Source organism: Macaca fascicularis, chromosome 9 (assembly GCF_037993035.2).
Source record: "Macaca fascicularis isolate 582-1 chromosome 9, T2T-MFA8v1.1".
NCBI lineage: Eukaryota > Metazoa > Chordata > Mammalia > Primates > Cercopithecidae > Macaca > Macaca fascicularis.
Genome location: NC_088383.1, coordinates 4,664,005 through 4,681,555, shown reverse-complemented (window position 1 = coordinate 4,681,555; position 17,551 = coordinate 4,664,005). Strand labels below are relative to the sequence as shown.

The 17,551-nt window shown below is 44.9% G+C and overlaps 1 long non-coding RNA gene across 1 annotated transcript; it reads right to left on the bottom strand.

Annotated features, from left to right (window-relative positions):
- Positions 1-12,480: 12,480 nt before the first annotated feature.
- Positions 12,481-16,877, bottom strand: LOC123575504 (uncharacterized). The gene is made up of 3 exons (XR_006700751.3): positions 16,334-16,877; positions 15,730-15,882; positions 12,481-13,019 (listed from the first exon to the last, which is right to left on the bottom strand). It is a non-coding gene; the product is annotated as an uncharacterized lncRNA (long non-coding RNA).
- Positions 16,878-17,551: the final 674 nt, after the last annotated feature.

Below are 17,551 nucleotides of genomic sequence, written 5' to 3'. Positions count from 1 at the left end.
TCTTGAGTCTGGTTGTTTTTTGGGGGAAGGGGGTTGTTGGAACAGATTCCTGCTGCATTAATCACCCTGGGTTCCTCCTCAAATCTCCATCGTGCAACCCTGAGAACCACTCACCTACCTCAGCCCCTTCGTCTCACTTTCCAAAGCCTGCCCTGGGAGCTGGAGAGGATGTCGGGCGAGCCTGACGTTGCCCTCCCTGAATGCATCGAAGACTGTTCTCCAAGGACTGACAAAAACAGCCCCCAGGCTGTGGGCACTGTAGAGAAACAGGCCGGGTTTTATCTTCCATTGCTCAAGCCAGGGAATGCATTGCAGAGGCATCTGCGCGATGACAAACTTGAGTGGTTCCCTGCCACTTCTGTGCCCCCACAGCCTGCTCGGGTTCTGCAGCTAGAGCTGGGCCTGCCTTCCCCAGCCAGACCTGCCGCGCACCTGGCTGAGGCATGTCTGGGACGGGTGGAGGAGACAGGGACTCCAGGCCAGAGGGCCGTTCTCACGACCTCAGCCCACTGGCAGTGAAGGAAGGCAGAAAGTAAAAGATGGTATCGTTGCCAAATGAGTTCATCTCTTTTTTTTTTTTTTTTTTTTTAGGCCAATGAGATATATTAAATGTAGAGTTTGTTTGAAAATAGGCAGCCTTTAGTTATGTAGAGCAATGTTTAGCAAGTAGCCTCAGCTTTGCTTTACTGTGTGGACCAGGACAATTCGATCCTTGTAGGAGTCCATTTTCAGATTACACCAAGCCAGCCAGTAGCAATGGGGTAAATCAATGTGTTTCCGTGGGAACCAGCTTCTTAGTGTGACAACAAGGATACTCTGGGTGGCTTAAGTGCTCACTCCTCTTCATAGCTCTTCATTTTGCTAAACGCGGGGAGTTTACAGTGGTTGCTTTTAATTTTATAATTAGGGGATGTTAAGATGTGTGCCCAGATTAGGAATTTTAATTAATTCTCTTTCTATAACTGTGGTAAAAATGTCAGCAGTTTGGAGGGAGCTGTGGTAGGGCAGGACGTGGGGAGCAGACGACAGTATTGCCAGGATTCATGGGTGTGTTCTACCCTGAAGCACATGTTAACATGACTCACCGTTGGAGTGCCCCGACTGTACAGTCTAAATAAAGTCCTGATAGTCATTCTCGGCTACTATTAAGACTTGACCACTTTGTCATGGAAAGACTATGCGGGACAGCTAGGTTATGTTCAAATAAGGCTGTTAGGAGCGCTGCCATGCAAGGAGTCGGCTGCAACCCTAGGGTATTTATAGAAGTATAAAAAATTTCAGTCTGCTTAACAAATTTTTTGAAACCTAGCTAAAAGAAAGGAAATGTTCTAGCTTGAACGAGCTGTGTGCTTTGGACAATTTGCTGAGCTACACCGACCCTCAGTTTGCTTATTGCTAAAATAGTTAGGGCTAGGTCACATGTATCCAGCATTCTCTACAGCACTACAATTCTGTGGTCTGTAAGTACAGGGTGCACTTCAAATTACACGTTCGCCATCTTCAGAGTGCTGGCCTCAGCTCGAGAAAGCTTTCTCTTGTGCTACATGAAAGAACTGTTGAGGAAAACTGTGCTCACATGGAAAATAGGACTTTCTCAAATTGCCCTTTGCCCCTCTAATTACAGTTAAGTTATTCAGACAGTCGTTGCGTTACAGCATACCATTTTTTAAATTAAAATCACCATTTTTGAAAAGTGCTATTGTAGCCATAAATGAACCCAAAGTCTCGCGTTTCCCCACTTTACCAGCTCCATTCCCTATCCAAGCTGACCTGAGTGCTCAAAGGACAGCAGAGGCACTTGGAGGAGAGTGCCTTCCTTTTGTGCTGTAATTGCTATGGAGAAAGAACACAGCTTTCACACCTAACTCCCCTCTTTTCTGTTAATATTATGCCACCAGGAGCTACTTTTAAACAACCATCCTTGCCAAACGGAATTACTTTCCTAGCAAAATTTCATGATGATGCAGATAATGATATCTGCGTCCTACTTCTTGTGCTGTAGATTGCGGATCCCCAACTGCCAGGCCAAGGATCGATACTGTTCCAAATCATTGGTGGCATTAGCTTCTTAAAGGAGCATGAACCCTACTGTGAACTGTGCATGTGAGGCATCTAGGTTGCATGCTCCTTCTGGGAATTTAACGGCCTAATGCCTGATGATCTAAGGTGAAACAGTTTTATTCCCAAACTGTCTCCCACCCCCATCTATCCCTACCCTTCTCCACCCCCACATCCCACCATCCCTGGTTGGAGGAAAAACTGTCTTCCATGAAACCAATTCCTTGTGCCAAAAGGGCTGGGGACTGCTGCAGTAGATGTTATATCCATTTCACAGATGAGGAAAACTGAGGCCCTAAGAGACAACACAACTTTCCTGAGGTCACAGCTAGGAAGCAGCAGGCTCAGCATACTGGTGCAGGTCTCTTAGATGCCAAAGACCGTGCTTATTGTCACCATCTCACACTGCGGTGTCGCCCAACCCTTGCTGTTCGATCTGCAGGAGCCACCATAATATGACATTACATGCATGAAATGCAGACAGGGCTTTCTCACAATTCAGAAGCACTCCAGCTACAAATTGTGCTGTAATCCTGAGAAAACAAAAGTATCCATTTTGAATTGCTTTCAAAATATGAGACAGATGGCACGTATTTATTTTTAATGTTTAAGAAGATAGAGAAAGCAATTGGAGATGTGACATCCTGCATTAATTGGCATGAATCACCTAATGCACACAGTTAAGATACAGAGAGACGAAAATGAGGCCCATGCATCACGCAAATGAGGCAACACAACAAAGTGTGTTTAACTAGATTTATTTTATAACAAGGTCTTTCTGTTTCTAAGTAATTTTAACGAGAATTCTCTAAACGTCTGTGGATGAAAAGAGACAAAGAGGAGAGCAAATATGGGTTCCACATGTCCTGAGAGAAGCCACACTGGGCAGCACGGTCACCACAGAATCTTAAAAGACAGATTTAACCAGAATGCCCATTGTCCTACAAGTCCCTTTCAGCTCCAGTTGCTAAGTTGCATTTACTTTCCTTTACATGATCTGTACAAAAAACTGTGTGTGTATTTGTATTTAAATATATGTGTATGTGTATATATAAAATGTACATACATACCCACATGTGTATTTGTGTGTATGCATGTACATTTTATATATACATACACAAAAAATATATATATATACACCTCAATCATCACATGATCTCTAGAATTATTTTTTAAACTACTTTCCATTACATGATCTGTACAAAAAACTGTAAGTGTGTGTGTATTTGTATTTAAATATATGTGTACATGTATACATAAAATGTACATACACACGTGTATTTGTGTATGCATGTACATTTTATATATACATATACAAAAAATATATATATACCTCAATCATCACATGATCTCTAGAATTATTTTTTAAACTAATTACTTTCCTTTGCATGATCTGTACAAAAAACTGTAAGTGTGTGTGTGTATTTGTATTTAAATATATGTGTATGTGTAGATATAAAATGTACATACACACATGTGTATTTGTGTGTATGCATGTGCATTTTATATATACATATACAAAAATGTATATATATGTACACCTCAATCATCACATAATCTCTAGAATTATTTTTTAAACTAAGAGCCCCTGATTCAGATCCGCTATGAACAAACAATGAGCTTCTTTCAAAGCTCCAGGGCTTGGCTAACGGGTAACGGAACACAGGGTTGCACGCCATTTTTCCAAGATTTGCCCTTTGTTGACGACAAGCACATTTATGGGTGACTTGCATGTCTCAGCCAAGTGCAGCTCTGTTCCCCTTGATTTCTTAAGTTTCGCTTTACCACATGTCATTTGGTTGTGCAAGATCTGCTTCCAGATGTGCGAGATAGTTAATGACATGCGCCGACATCAGTTAACTCACTCTAGAGCCAGGCAGCGTGACCCAGGTGGCATTTTTCTGTTGCTGAGGAGACAAGAAAGCGGGGTGGTTGGGGCTGCAGTGGAATGCAGCCTTCCAAATCCTCTTTCAGATGGAAATGGGAGAATCCTTCACTGCCACCCCCGCCCTCCCTGTGCAACGTACTATCCTCCCCAAACAGGTGATTTATTCACAAGTTCAGAAGCTAGAGCAAGTGGGCTCACCATGACACATATGTGTGTTTGCTGGGTTTTATTTATTTTGTTTTAAATCTAACTCCTCATGGTAAATTGCCTTTGAGCAACATTCAAATATATAAATAATTGCGTTCATGTAAATTAAAGAGAACTTAAGGGTTAGCTACTGATTTAAAACAGTCAGCTTAGGATCCAAACTTCAAAGCCGTGCATTCAAAGGTCATCGTGCCCTGTCATACAGCAGAGACAGGAGACAGGAGCTGCCCCAGGATGCGTAGGGCAAGAGACCACTAGAAAGTCCCCCATTTCTGAGGCGGCTCCCAACAAGTGCCCCTAGAGCTGATGGGAGGTACAGTAAGATCAACGGATGCTGAACAGAGCCTCCGCTGCATAGAACAGTAACGTCCACAGATGGTACCAAAGAATGTGGCACAGACCTTCCGGACTTCTTCGCTGTGTAAGCAGCTCCTTCTCAAGGCTCAAGGATGGCAAGGGGAGGGAGCTGTGGGAACAGGGCCAGTCCCATTCTCCACCCTATGAGAAAGGTTTATGCGGTTTAAGAGGGGAAGGCATGCCTGCAGCTCCTAGGTCACCGTTAATCAATTGTACCCACTGAGCTCCCTGCACTTAGGGAATCAGAAACCTTGCCTTTTAAGGAGGCCTAGGCTTAGCAACTGGATCATGAAATAATCCATACAACAAACCCCCGAGACAGGAGTGTACCTGTGTAACAAACCTGCTCATGTGCCCCGGAGCCGAAAATAAAACTTCTAAAACCAAGACAAGGCATAAACAAACAAAACAAATCAAAAACTTTAAAGATGACATTCAAATAACTTGGGTTTATCCATTTAAAATATTACAATATTTGCAACTCTGTAACTTGAAAAAAAAAAAAAAAAAGGGTGGATGTATCTTCATGACCAGCCTAGGGTAACACCTGGAAGAGAGGCTCCTGGATAAGAAAGTGGGGGAAGCTCTTACCCAGGTACCCCACGGCCATTTCTTTAAGCTTGTGAGTTTCCTTAAAACCTTTCAGCAGTACTGCAATCTAGGAGTTACTGTTTTTAAGGAATTGCTAAGAATGACATTTGCAAAGAGTTGACATTTACCCTGTTGTGTTCTGAGCAAGCAATGAGGAGTCTTCCTTCATGGAACCTACAAGTAAAGATTGCAACAATTTCTGGCTTTGGGATTGTTACTCAGAACCTTAGAGCTGTGTTTTTCTTACCTCTAAAATGGGGGTAATGGGAACCTGTCCAGGATTATTGCAGGATGAGAGGTAAGGTACGCAGAGGACTGAGTCCATGGCCCCAGACGTGATAAATAAGCCGTAGCGGATCACAATTATTATGGAGTGGTGGATATTTACTTCTTAAGAAAATAATTTTTGTTTTCCCATTGAATTCAGATGAAAATGGATTTTGTTTTTAATTTGCAATACGAAAGATTCATTTGCATTTACGTTTCACAACATAATTTTCCAGTAAATTCAGGGAAGGACAAGCAAAGAACACGATGCTGGGTTTGTATGATTTATAAGGTAGTTTCCTTTTGCAATGCTTGCTGCGCTTCTGAAATCTTGCAGGAAGGAAGTTCTGCAAGTCTTTGAGTAAAACTCTCTGTCAAAAGCCGAGTCATACTGACCAATGGCGGAATTGAATTGATCAACAGATTCAGTGAGTTGAATTCCCTGTGATTTTGACAAAAGACAAGGAACCCAGATGTCCCAAGAGTTAGTGCAGTTTTCATGAGTGGCTGTAAATCCAGAGATTCACTGCAGTTTTCATGAGTGGCCGTAAATCCAGAGACTGGTCTAATTCTTCTGAATCAGGGCATTCTGCTTAAGTCACTGCCAAATAGATGTCTCACCATGATCCTCTGTAATAATTGCATTATTTGTTACATTCTTTGCAACTAAATGAATTATGTGGGTAGAACACCGCTTACATCACAAAGTATCAGTCTGTGTGCTAGAAGCCAATTTGATTTGGCAAAGGTTTGTCCAATGACAATTATTACGCTTACATTCAGATACGCTGGTTGGCTCATTTAATTTTTTCCTGTTTTGATTAATTGAATTTTGTTTATTTGTTGGTTTATTATTTTCATCACCTTTTTCCCTGTGTACATAACTCCCACAAACATGCCTTCTACGCCATCATTATCCTTAGTGGAAATGAAATCCCAAGTATTTGTGGAGGGATTTATGTTGTAGTTATTGTTGCTTTCAGTTGCTATTCTTCACTTGTTTGTAAAATAGTCTCACTGGCTGTCTTCTGGCTTTTTGTTTTTTGGTTTTTTTGGACTAATAAGTGCTTCCTCGGGGCTTGATGCAGGCGGCCCATCTGAGTAACAAGAGTGCTTGCTATGAACCTGGGAATAGCTCTCGCCTGAGATGACCCAGGGTTGCACAGGGCAGTCATCATTTTTCTCCTTGTGCAGGGGTGAACCCGAGACACAGCCAATTAACCCACACAACCCTGCAAGAAAGAGTTGGAGTTATAACCAACTCACCTTTTCAACTGCCATAATATACGCTGTTTAGCCATTTTATCAATTTCTCAAATTATGTGCTACAGAAGTCACAGGTACACCTTGATAAAATATGTGGCCGAACCACATCTATGTCGTACTGTCTTCCAGTGGAGCCCATACTCACTCTTTCACCTCTGAGCAACGGAACACTGTGCCAGCCAGCGATGGACGATTCTGGAGCCAAGTACGCATTTCCTTCATTCACCCGTGCAGTAAGTATTGGTTGTCTCCATGTGTCAGGCACCATGCTGGGAGCCCCTCTGTCTCTTCTTGCACATTGGCTACCTGTGGAGCGTGAGCCCAAGTGTGAGACGCCTTTCGGCTTTTATGTATTGTTGACAATGCATGACGAAGGACCTGGTCGTTTTGAAGCAAATGCTGTGTGTGTGTGGCCTCAGCCCAACATCACAGTCTTCATACAGAACTGGGCTCAGTAGCTGCTTTCTCACAGTGGTGACCATGATGGTCAGTGTGCCCATTCCATGTCCGTCTGTGGTTCCTTCGCCGCTGCCTTCACTGGCCCTTCTGACTGGTGTGGGATCAGTTGAGTGAGAAGTCACCAGGGCCATTCATTCTGGCCCCAGATCACAACTTCCCTGCTCAGGAATGACACCTGCGAGAGAAAGAGGCAGCGCAATGTCCACACTTCTGGGCAAGGGTTGAAGTTTCTCCCACAGAATACTCAGGGTAGAGCTGAACAAGGTACAAAGAGCACTTGTTTTCGTTTCTGCTGCGTGGCCGTTGAGCAGTAGTGAGTGTCTGGCACAATCTCACTGAAGCATAATGACATTCCAGAAATGGACGGAATGTCCTGGGAGAGCCGGTGGCCACCTCTGCTCTGAGCATCTTCACCCTTCTCCCTTCCTACCTGGAGGATGAGTCCTTTGGACAAGGAATTGTGCATACGGTTGTCCCCCTTATCCCAGGGGAACATGTTTCAAGACCCCCGGTGGATGCCTGAAAGCATGGACAGCACGAAATCCTATATATATACTATGTTTTCTTCCTATACATAATACCTGTGATGCGGTCTCTATCTTTCTCTCTCTCTCTCTCTCTCAATTTCTTCTTGTACTCACCTATTTTGAGACCTCACCTATTTTGGGACATCAGTTGACCACAGGCAACTGGAACTGCTGAAGGCAAATCCACAGATAAGAGAGGATTACTGGATAAAATTTAATGCCTCTTGACTCCTCAGCCCCTAGAAATGCTCAAAGAATGAATGAATGAATGAACAATGAGCCTGATGTTGTCACTACTTTGCTCTCTTCTCCAACAGCATGGAGACATAAATTCTAAGCTGGATCTCTAAGTAAAACCCAGCAACTCATTTGATCCAAAATATTAGACCTCCTCTGGTTCCTGTTTTGCCTAGAAGGGTTTACATAAGACCAATCACACATTTTCCATTTCATTGTCTTCCTTCTCCCCTTTCTAGATGGAAAGGCTGTGGGAAAGACGACGTGGTTAGACATCAGAAGAAAATGACCAGGGACGTCCACACACCTGTCAATTGCGTTCTCAATAGTACAACACCAGCAAGAACCCCCACCTGGGAGAGAAAGGACCTTTGAGCGTCCTTTATTTTGACTTCATATTAATTGAAAGGATACCCCTCAAACCGACAAATGCATTTAATGCTCCTAGAAGATTCACAGGCCCCTGAACACAGCTGCTCAGGGAAATGAAAGTGAAATCTTATTAAAGTAGGTTTCTTGTTTGTCATTAAATTTTAAACAATTGGGTGTTTCAATACATCACTTCTACGCTAAATGCAAAACCTTTGAAATTCCGGATGTGAGTCTTTTACACACAAGACACCCGTTGGGTTTTCCCAGATGACTCATTAAAACGTCTACAAATCCCAAACCTCCTTTTTCACAAAGTGCTGCCTTTCCCTGCTTTTTACTTGCAAGCCACTTGATGTTTATTTGACTACATTAAAACAGAATGGTCGTCTTTTTTTTCTTCAAGGTCAAGCAGACAGTTAAGCTGTCACTGTTCATCATGTATCCGTCTTAACGCAGAACATTGCAAAGTGCATGTTGTATTTTTCCAGTTAGAGGTAATGTGTGATGCAGTCAGGGTCGGAGACGGAAAAAGGGACGTTGAATCCCTTTCGGGTGATCTGCATCCCATCCCAGCGCAGGCTGGGTCTGCTCCTCCTCCGCCAGTGCGGTTCCCTGGGAGGGGCTGTGGGTAGTGAGTGAGGAGGGCAGGGCCGTGTCCAATACAGCCCTGACGAGCCCCTGACCTCACTCCACTTTTACCCCAATGGCTAACTTAGAGGCACGTTGTTTTGTTTGAAGTCCCATGTCCACCATTCCTTTTAGTAACTCTTTTCCATTTCATCAAGCTTTTGTAATCAGTCACAAGGAAATATTCATTCAGATCTCAGCAACAAATTAAATGCACCGAAGCTCGGAGGCCTGGGTCCCAGACCCCAGCTCCCTCCTAGCTCTCTGATGTGGGCCAACACACTAGTTATCTGAAGGAGAAATTCTCATCTTCCTAAATTCCCAAGTTGGTGTGGAGCTCTCAAGAGCAAATGCATGGAAAAGCACCTTTAATGGCGAGAATTGTGTTCAAATAAGACGCGGCTGCTTCATCATCTCCCTCTGCTTCAGTTTTCTCATTTCTAAAACTGGGGTTGAGGATAGCAAATGTGCTGGATAGTTGCCAGAATTAGAAACTGTATCTGCAAGGAGCTTAGCCCCGGTCCTGGCACAAAGGTGGGTGATGTATGTCACAGCCCCATGAGATCCAGATTATAATGGTAAATTCTTCTTTGTAAAACACGGAAAATGATTTAAAAAACTACCCTCCTACCCTTGTTGCAGGTGTACAGGACTCAAAAACAGAAAGACTTTGGGTGGGTGGGAAGCAGACACATGCACGCTGTTGGCATTCTCAGGATGTCTTGAGCCCTTCACTGTTTCTAGAAGGTGCCTGTGCTTTGCCGTCCCTGCCACCTGCTCCGTCTCTTCCAGCAAGTTACCCGAAAAATATGACAGGCAGAAACGAGGACTGCTGCCTTTGGCCATGAAAACATCCGCCCGCTTCCGGCTCGCAGGGAATAACTTGTGGTTTCCTCTGCTGCACATGCAAGGCATGAAGACGATTTTCATCTTTGCTTCATCATCAGTCATAGCTCTTACGATCTGCCTACTTCTGAAAACCCTTTTCTTAGAGAGGGACAGGTACTGCTGGCAGAGGAGGAGCTCTCAGCGAAGAAAATGGCATTACTAAGCATTAGTTGAATTTTGCAGTGACCTCCTTGTTTTGAAATGACCAAATCAATCCTTATTTGTGTCACTCAGGAGTGCACAGTGAATTGCCCACACGCTGTCACTGTGAGGGTCCATGCTTGCTGTGGTTGAGGGATGAAGAAAACTTTGGATATCAAGTGGCTTCAGGGCAACAGAACAGTTTTTCAAAGACACTGTCGCCTTTCCCTAGCCAATGACAACAACAGTGGCAGCTACAAGGCAAATACGGAAATGATCTTTGGTGTGCACAGATCAGAAAGTTTGCAGCTGCACAATCAGCCGGTTACGAATTTGGAGAAATTTCTCTCTTGCATTCCGACTGTTCTTTCTTAACCCACTACCTGTGTGGTGGCCCACGCCAGCAGCCTCTTCTGTCCTCTTTCTACAAGCACAGGGACGTTACCGACAAGCCCAGTCTTACACCCTGTATGGGGAAGTGCCTAGCACAGGGCTTAAATGAGAAGACAGATGTGCTTCAGAGTCCAACAGACCTTCTCTCAAATGCCAGCTCCAGAAGTTTCTAACCATGAGAACTGATTAACACATGGGAGCTTTAACCTTCCTGTTTCTAAAGTGGGCATGGGGATGTCTACTGCTCAGGTCTACTGAGAGGGTGGATGCAATTCTGTACTTGCCGTTCAAATCCAGGACAGCCCCGAGGCTGCTGCCCCAGATCCCAGGAGCTCAGGGTACCTCTGTCTGCAGAGGCCGGAGAAAAGTTTACCTCTTGGCAGACTCAGCACTCAGCGAACATAGTATTCTGCTTCAGTTTCCAGTTCAATCTTGAGTTCTAGTATCTTAAAGACAGAGACCTGAGACTGTTCAGATATTGTGTCTAACTCCTGTAGAACTTAGAATCATAAAGAGATCCTACACAACAGGTTCTGTTCAGTCCCTTGGCCAATTTCAGCATGGTGACTTTTTCTCTGGCTACTCATCTAAAATACGATTGTTATTTAATCTTATGTAATAAGATCACAGTGTCAGCATCAGAGCTGAGAGGAGAACTCAGGATTCTGGCTCCCAGTTCTGCTTGCTTCCTACTGAATCATGTTCATCACAGTTTCTGTGACCTCAGAAACCTCAGGCAACTCATGTATGGGGAATGAAGAACCGATTGCAACAATGTCAGCTCTTACCTTATCTACCTGAATTTTTGACTTTCATTGTTACTTCATGTTTATACCTTTATTTCCCCTACCATCATCCCTTCCCAAATCAAAGAGCCTTTACCTTGTATTTTATGTATATCCCAAACATAAGCTAGCCTGGCTTCTAGAAAAATAGTGGCTGTGTACAAACCATCCTTCTGCGTGGCTTTCAAACTAACTAGGGAATCCTCTGTTCGGCTACTAGATTTTTGACTTGATCATAGAACATTTGAGATCTTCAATAAATGAATGGGTGTTACTTGAATTTTCTATGTTTAAATTTCTTTTTACACCGAGAAGCTGACTTCAAGCAAGACGTTCACGTGCTAACTATTGGGTGCAGTGGCAGGCACCGCGAAGAGAAGCAGCAATTCTCCTTCAGGTACTGGGGCATGAACAGAAAAAATAGTCATTTGCTTAGTTGTTTTTCTACATTAGGGTTTGGGTATCTGCTGCTACACCTCTTTGTCCAAACAGCAATTTTGATTTATCTTTATAATCTCTGATTTCTCTTTATAATCTATAATCAGAGGCAGATTTTTAGCTTTCGGTGGCCAGGAACAGTGCTGGAAGCTTCTTTCTGCCGGTGCCTACCGCACCATTGAAAACGGTCATCAGTTTCAGCTCCCGAAGGTGAAGAACTGGGCCCACAAGCTGCCCAGACAATGGCTTGAGGTAGTGCTTTCTGCCTCACCCTCCAGAGGCACCAAGCCGTGAGATTTCTCTTTCGGGATAAGATTACAGGCTCTATTTTTTGCTGGGCCATCATATTGTTGGGCTCGCCATATTCACGTTAGCGAAAAGAAATGCCACCGTGACGGTACAATGGCAAGGTCCCCAGAGACCCACCCACTAGCCACCCGAGTGAATTTCAAAAAGCCAGCAAAAGAGAAGCAAGTGGTCGTGGGGTGGGTTTAGCAAACATTCTTGTCTCGTGAAACAAAAACCTTGAAGATGTCAGTGACATCTGTGCCTTTTTGTCCCCAGTGGGCAAATCCAAGGAGCCCCTTCTCGGGTTAACATGTTTTTACGAAGCATGCCAAGGTGCACGGAGCCCACGCTCCTGGGCTCCTAATAGAGGTTTTGAAGAGGGGATGGGAAGATGTTAAGAGGATCCTGAGTGGTTAATGGTTTAAAACAAAAGAAATCAACTCTGAATAACATCAGATAAACAAACAACAGCAGTGAAAGCTAACCTCACTGTTCCACAGGCTGCCCAGATGGTTCATTTCTAGTGTTTCTGGTTCTTGGTCATGCTACTTCATTGACCATCTCTACATATCAAATACTGTCTTGCTTTTTCCTTCCCAAATCCTGTGAGGGCAGTAACTATTGGCCGCATGTTAAGATAGAGTTCCCCAGTGCTCAAACATGCTAGTATCACCAAACTAGGAGCCAGACCATCATCCAGATCTTTATTTGGGTTACATGTCTGTGACTCTGCAGATCGCAGATGACCAGGATTTTAGTCTCACTGAAAGCAGTGGAGTTGCTTTCATCCTGGAGCAACTTTTGGGGCCCAGGAGCTGACCTCTGCAGGGGGATTGAGCAAGGCTGCAGTGACTCACCTCCCTGCACTGGCACCCACAGATGGTCCTGAGTCAGAAGCCTGGCACCTGGGTCGGGCTGTCGGGTAAGAGTGTGCACTTTCATGGCCTATTCATCCTCGTCCTGGGAAAATCTTCCAGCCTGGGAAATGGCAGCCTGACACGTTTCACCAGGACTCAACTTCCTGAGCAAGCACAGAAAACCCCACACCCTTCACCTTTATCGAACAAGGAGGGAGCCCGATGAGACTTGCCGAAGAAACGCGGGGAGTGTCCCGCACAACCGGATGGGTGTGGGAGGCAGCACTGGGGAGTAGAGTGGCCTGGGGTGGAGGAGGTGCCTGAATTTGCGGGGCTCCAGCGGCTCAAACCATCCGAGTCTTCAGTGCAGTATCTGTGAAAAAGAGAAAACCTTTGTGGACATTCTCTGAAATCAGCACTGAGCAGATACCCATTTCCTTTCCTTTCTCATTTGCAGAATTCAGTTTTTCTAGGGGTGCAGAAAGAATTGGTTGGGAAAAGGTTGTTAAGGAAGGAGGTAAGTAGACAGAGACGGGGTTTGCTGGAAATAATGAGGAACAAGCTCGGGGCCACTCATGAACCTGCTGTCACGATTCAGCTGGACCTTCCGAATTGCACAGACCCGAAGGACAGCCGTGCTGTGTGCGCCCTACGAATGACCATTTGCTAGAATAATGTATTTCTGGAATAATTTGTTTAGGGCCAATTTTGTATGTGTGTACATAATATTCACAAATGTTCTATCTCCACAGTTAATTCAATGAAGGAACTGTTAGCCCTTTTTTACCCCAGAGAATTTGAGACGGACCTAAGGACTCTCCGGCCTCCACTCCTATTGCCACACAAGCTTCTGCTGAGGCAGGAACCACCGGCTTTCCAGTGACCTCCAGTCAAAATCAACGAGGTCTGCAAACAATTTCAACTGTAGTATTGTAGGCCCAATAAATAAAGAGCGCTTATTAAAACATACTGACTCAAGAAATATTTGACGTGGTGTGTTTGTAACAGGAGAACGGGAGCTCAGGCCTTTCTTCTCATTGAAAATACCTCCACTCACCTTGTTCTCTACAGGGAGAAAAACAAATGAACAACAAACAGATCGTGAAGCCACTGTCCTTTCTAACAGGCAGGTCGGTGGGAGGATCCTATGCAAACTGCAGGTACAAACCCCACCCCTACTTTGCAGGACTAACCTCAGGGCCCAGAGTCATTCTTCAGGAATTCCAGCTCAATTATTAGCGTGAAAGAGAGCACTGAAGGCTGGAAATGGTCAGCTCCTTCTTTTCCAAACTGCACAAAAGCATACACCTTTGACCTCCTAATGCTTTAGAGAATGGGTGTGAATCAAAAGGTCGACATCCAAGGAATTTCAACGTTGTTTGTGTGTGTGTCCTGCATTTTCTAACCACGCTGGCTCAGCAAGTCAGGGGTAAGAACCGAAGGATAAAAAGCTTAGCCAGCTGGGCAGGGATCTCTCACAGATTACCTCGGCTTCCAATCTTTTGTTCAACCCATTTAGCCTTGAATTTTTAATGCACTTGTCAAAATTTTTTTTTCCTACCATTTCTTTCAACAGAGTCAATGATGACTTTATCTTGGTGTACTTTTTTTTTAAAAGCCCCAAAGTGTTTGGCCTAGAAATGGCACAAAATGTTAAGGTTTAAGGTGCTTTTTGCTTTCTAAAATGTGCCAGAATATCAAGCTAAGTAACTTCAAACTAAGGTGATGTCAGGTGAAGAGCCCCGGAAGTGGGATATTTTGTACAGGAATATCTTCCTGGTGAGTCCATTACATGCAAAGCAGAGGAATGAGGTGTTTTTTGCTTTTAGAGTCAATTCTACATCAAGAGATAGAAACCAAGATGACTCAATAACTCTTGAAAAAAAAAAAAAAAACCATCTCTTAGAGAACCGCATGGTTGTCTTACTGCCTGTGTGGAGGGAAAGCTGTGATGAAGGACCTATAATTTTTATTTGCAGACTTTCACTTCTGCTCTCATTTGGTTGCAACCATTGGTTCCGTCTTTCATTTCCTATACCAAGTGCATCACTGAGGCCAGCTTCTGGGTATTTATTTGTAGTCCTGGTTGGCTGGGGTTCTGATGCACGAGGCCCTGCCATCTTCTGTGTGAGAAGTGTGGGATGGTTTCTGGATGGAGGACTCAAGCTCATTTTAAAGGGCTCTCTTAGAGGTAGGGGTGAGTGCTCCAAGGGTGGAACATGCGTGAGGAATCGGGTTGCTCTCCCTCAGCTCTGTGCATAACCAAAGGTTTGATACCAAATGCAGAAGTTGCCAATGGAAGAAAATGCCACTTCAACTGCATATGGAACTGTGGTTTTGAACCCAAGTGAAAATCAGAAGATTCTGGGGAACTTGAAAGTTACCCGATGGGTTTGGCTCAGGGATTAAAAATTCAACTTCTCTTCATTCTAAATGCAATACAGAGTCTGACTCCTGCACAGGCTAAAGAAAGCAAGAAAGAGAGAGAGAGGAAGGATGGAAGGAAGGAAGGAAGGAAGGAAGGAAGGAAGGAAGGAAGGAAGGAAGGAAGGAAGGAAGGAAGAAGTGGGGGAGGGAGGGAGGGAAGGCGGGAGGAAGGAGGGAAGGAAGGAAGGAGGAAGGGAGGGAGGGAAGTCAGAGTCTGACTCCTGCACAGGCTAAAGAAAGCAAGAAAGAGAGAGAAAGAGAGAGAGAGGAAGGAAGGAAGGAAGGAAGGAAGGAAGGAAGGAAGGAAGGAAGGAAGGAAGGAAGGAAGGAAATGTATGTTTTTCTGCACCTTGAAGAATAAAATGCTGGCCAGTATTAGCCTCCACTATTCTCCTTAATGCTAATAATTAAGCACAGATTCCTTAGTTAAGCATAAAATGGTTGGAAAAAAAAAGTGCTGGGAGCTCAGAGGTGGGGATGATGATCTCAAAAGTTCTCTGGACTGTGCATCGCGCTCTCACAGCCTTTCATTAACCATCTCCCTCTCACCTTCAACAGGTCTGAGAGGTACGAGAACACATGCTGTTTCTCGGGTATTTCTGAGAATTGTCTAGGCATATTTGTAAAAGAAAACAAAAAGCCCCTTTTATGCTTACAGTGATCCATTATCTCCAGTGTCTAATTTGGGAGCGGGACCAGGAGTAAAGTTCATGAAATCTTAGCTGGGCCAGAGGCCACTGAGCCATCCTCTGCCTGACAAGGGCATCCCGAAACTGCCTCATGCCACGCGCTGCATCCGGGTTCTTGTCCTGGGAAAAGAAACAAAAAGGGACTCGAGAACAGGTGGCAGTGTCAGCCGATGACGCTGGCCCCGGGCACCCAGAGGCCTCCAGAGTAGCTCAGTCTAGGGACCTCCTCTTATCCAGATGGTGGGACCGTGATGCTCAGAAACCACTCTGCTCCAGAAGGACCCAGGAGCACTGGGAGCCGGGCATCCAGAACGTGGGGTTTGCACAGATTCTCCCCTTACTTCTCAGTCACATCTAGGGCTAAAAACTCTTGTCAAAAGGAACCAACCTGGGGACTACTGCAAGGAGGCACCTTTTCATCTTTGACTCTGTTGTCCTTAAACCACAGACCTCCCACTTTCCCTTCTGGCTCTCAAAGTCACTTGGTCCTGCCTCCACCCCTTCAGATTCTGCTAAGGATTGTTTCCTACAGAGCCTGAAAATCGCACAGGACAGAAACCCTTGGACTCACCTCTCAGAGCCTCCTTCTTAAGAGATGGGCCGTGTCCCTGATTTGCTTTTGTGGAAATCTCCTTTTATCCCACAGTTAGAGGAGACAGAGAAGGTTCTCTGGGCACAACTGGTCCTTCTAGGTGGAGACAAAATCTGTTTTGCTAAATCAACTTTCTCAGCACTCTTCCCTCCCTCTTCTTCCCTGTCCTTCCTTTTTCTTCCTTTCCTGCCTTCCTCTCCCTCCTTCTGCTCTCCATCCTTTGCTTTTGTCTTTTACTTCATTTCTCTCCCACCTATCCTCCCTCTCCTTCCTCCTTTCCTGTTCTCCTTCATTTTCCTTTCTTTCTTGCCTGCCTTCCTTCCTCTCTCTTTCCTTCCTTTCTTCACTTTTTGACTTCCTTCCTTTTGCTTCCTTTCTCTCCCTCCCTCTTTCCTCCTTTCCTGTTTTCCTTCCTTTTTCTCTTTCTTCCTCCCTCCCCTTCTCCCTCCCTCCCTAGTAGCATGTGCACGGCTGACAGATTGCCTGGACTTGAATCTCAACCCCGTCACTTACTGCATGCATGAGCTTGGGCAATTTGCTGAAGAGCGTACGTCTCTCTTTCTTCATCTGTAAAATGGGTTAACCATTGTGTTCACCTCACGCAAGAGAAGGCCTTAGAAGAATGTGTGGTCCATGAGAAGCTCTCCATAGAGGGTGGCTATTACTATTAGCTTTTTATTCAGCCCCATCCTGGGCATATCTGTCTGCAAGGTGTGAGATGAACACAGTGGTTTCAAACTTTTGTTTGTTTGTTTGTTTGTTTTTGACACAGAGTCTCATGCTGTAGCCCAGGCTGGAGTGCAGTGGCGTGATCTCGGCTCACTGCAGCCTCCACCTCCCAGGTTCAAGTGATTCTCCTGCCTCAGCCTCCTGAGTAGCTGGGATTACAGGCATATGCTGCCACATTCGGCTAATTTTTGTATTTTTAGTAGAGAGAGGGTTTCATCATGTTGGCCAGAGTGGTCGCAAACTCCTGACCTCAAGTGATCGGCCCGCCTTGGCCTCCCAAAGTGCTGGGATTACAGGTGTGAGCCATCGTGCCTGGCCGAGATGAACACAGTGGGATGATGGCCTGGCCTTGCTCCCTGGTGAATGATCTGGGAGGTGTGAGCAGGCATCCTCCATCCCACCCCTCATCCCAGCATACTCCATCAGGAGGCAGGGGACTCTGTCATCCGAGGACAATCCCAAAGTCTC